The sequence below is a fragment of the Rhinolophus ferrumequinum genome, chromosome 20 (assembly GCF_004115265.2).
Source record: "Rhinolophus ferrumequinum isolate MPI-CBG mRhiFer1 chromosome 20, mRhiFer1_v1.p, whole genome shotgun sequence".
NCBI lineage: Eukaryota > Metazoa > Chordata > Mammalia > Chiroptera > Rhinolophidae > Rhinolophus > Rhinolophus ferrumequinum.
In genome coordinates, this window is record NC_046303.1 from 31502917 (window position 1) to 31506299 (window position 3383).

The following is a 3383-nucleotide window of genomic DNA, read 5'->3' on the forward strand; positions in this document are numbered from 1 at the left end:
CAGGAACCATGTGAGTGATCTTGGAAGTTGATCTCACTCACCTCCTCCACTCCACCTCAATTGAGTTTTCAGATGAGACTACAACTCTGTTAGTCAGGGTCCTCCAGAGAAACAGAAAGAAGAATATATATATATATATATATATATATACACACACACACACACACACACACACACACATATATATGTATACACATATATATGTATATATATGTATATATATACACACACGTATATATATATATGTATATGTGTATATGGATGTATATATGTATATGTATATATGATTTATTATGGAAATTGTTTCACATGATTATGGAGGTCTGAGCTATGCCACGATATGTTGTCTGCAAGCTGGAGACAGGAAAGCCAGTAATATAATTCAGTTCAGTCTGAAGGCCTGAGACGTGAGGGGACTTCTGATATAAGTCCTAGAGTCCAAAAGCCTGAGAACCAGAAGCTTCTATGCCCAAGGGTAGGAGAAAATGGATGTCCCAGCTAAAGTAAAGAGAGACCAAATTCCTTCTTCCTCCATGTTTTTGTACTATCAGTGAGGCCTTCCCTGACTCTTCATCACCATCCCAAAGGATTGGATGATGCCTGCCCACATTGACGAGGGTTGACTGTCTTTACTCAATCTGCTCATTTCAAATGTTAAACTCTTCCGTAAAGACTCTCACAGACACACGCAGAATAATATTTCACCAGGTACCTAGGAATCCCTTAGCCAAGGTGACACATACAATCAACCACTACAACAACTCTTTCTGACAGCTCAGCTGTCAACTCATGACAGATCTTGAGCCGGAGTTATGCAGCTATGCCAGACCTAGATTCCTGACCCACAGAAACAGAGACAATAAATGTTTGTTGTTTGTAACTGCTAGATGTTGCTTAATTTGTTGTACAACAATAGACAATTAATACAGAAGTACAATCTGTGGGACTGATTGATAGATTTGGTGCAAGGATGTGTGAGAGAAAGGGATGAATGAAGGAAGATACCTAGATTTTGGATTTGAGATATGGATGGTAGTGAGTGGTGTGATTTACTGAAGTGTGGAGAGTTCAGAAGATATAACACATTGGGGTGGGAGAATCAAGAGTTCTTCTTTGGACATATTTTGAAGAGACTATTAGACATCCCAGTGGGAATGTCAACCAGCCAACCAGTCATTAAATGTCCCATAAGGGATCACTCATGGCCAGACTCTTTTCTATACTCTGGGGACATAGTAAGGAATAGGACAAAACCCATGTCCACAATGAGCTTCCATTACATTAGTCAACAACAGGCCCACAAATGTATAAGTAAATCAATGAGATGGTTTCAGAAACAATGAGTAATGAAAAAAAGAAATGGCATCGCGTCAAAAAGTTGCTGGAGATGGGGTATGCCACTTTACCTGGTAAATCTAAAAAAAGGTAAATCTTTTTTTACCTAGAAAGATTAAGGATGATTTGTTAGAACTACAGTAAGAGGTTTGAGTTAGATGTGTACATTTTGGAAACACCAGCACACTGATGGTATTTAAATTCACTGGAATTGATGGGACCTCCTCGAAGGAAAATGTGGAAAGAGAAAACATCTCAGAACTAGTCCTGGGGCTTCATCATTTAGAGGTCAGAGTCAGGAGGACCCTGCAAAGAAGACCAACAAAGTAAAAGAAAAACTGGGAGAGGATGGGATCACAGAATCCAAGATAGGAAAGTATTTAACAAGAAGGGAGTGGTGATCTGTGCCCAATGTGGTTGTAAGTTGAGTATGATTATAACAGAGAAGTAACCACTAGATTTGATAAAATGGATGTTATGGATGGTTTAACAAGAGCCAATTCTACAGTTGAGTGAAAAGAACACAAGCTATATTAGAATGGGTTAAGTAAAGAATGGAAGATTTGTTCAGCAACTAACTTTAGGGAATATCTCTGATCATTTTCTTGTGCCTACAAACAATGAATAAGGAATTTGGGTAGGGCTCAGAGGTCAATTTTTCTGCTTCACCTGGTGTCACCTGGGGTGCCTCAATAGTATTCAGTTGTTGTCTGGACTAGTCTGGAGTGTCCAAGAAGGCTTTACTCATATATCTGCTGTTTTAATGGAAGGCTGGCCTTAGCTGACCATTTTCCCTCTCCATGTATTGGTCACTCCAGTGTGGTGGTCAGATCATTTTGTAGAAGTTCAAGGTTTAAGGGTAAAAGTTCCCAGTAACAATAGGTGGAAGACGCTGGTCTCCAAGGCTGTGCCCTCAAATTTGAATAGCACCACAATATTTTATGAATCAAAGCATTCATAGAGTAAGCAGGGGTGAGGTCCTGTACCTTACTTCTCAATGGGAGGAGTGTCAAAGAACTTGTGACCATCAATTACAAGAGGTGATAAAATCGAAGCAGCAACTGTTGACAAGTCTTTCTAAGAGATTTAATTTATGTTTTTATTTTATTTTTATTTTTATTTTTTTTTTTACTGTACGAGGAGGGCAGCAGTTAGAATATGGGACCAAAGAGCATTTTCTCCAGAAAACTGTTATATAAGTGACACTAAAACATGTTGGTGTCTGGTAACAATATTCCAGAAAAGAGGAAGAGATGGATTTTATAGGAGAGAGAAGGTGCAACTGGGACCAAAATCTCTGAGGAGGAAAGAAGGAAAGGGACCCAGAGAAAGGGAGGGGCTGGCCTTTAGTGAAGCAAGAAACACCTGATTCATGGTAACAGGAGAGATGGGTGTACAGAGACACCACCCATCTGGCGTTGCTCAGAGGTCCCCTTATCAGTGAGGCCTTCCCTGACTCCTCTTCATTAAATGGTACCCCAGTACTCCCCATCTCCCTTCCCTGCTTTATTTCTCTCCATAGAATATGTGCATTATCCACAGCACTGTATATGGAGTACTGATATATTTCACTGATTTCTGGCACAGAGCAAGTACTCAACAAATGTCAGCGAATGCCGCACTGACGTCCTTGATGCTGTACGGTCAGGAGTGTGTGCGGAGAGAATGAGATGCTCGATATCCAAATGTTTGAAGGTGACAGTGGTATCCTGGTAAGAATCAAGTTAGGTCTCAGGGGTACAAATCACAGCCCTCCCTTCTTTCCATTCCTTGTCTGGCTGAGTTACTGAACCCCATTGAGCACAAAGATTAGGACTTTGCTGGCACAAAGTGAGAGCTCATCAAAGCTTGAATCTCCTTGCCCAGGGCTCTCCAATTTGCTCCGACCTGTTTGTTCTCCCGTTCTTTCCTGGTCTAAGCCGCTTTCCTTGGTTTCCTCTTTTTAAAGTCTCCTGGAGTACGCAGCTCTTGCAGACAGGCAGGCGCTGAGCCGGAGCCCCCGCCTTCGGGGAGCCAGGTCAGCCAGGTGAGCCGCAAGGGGGAGGGCG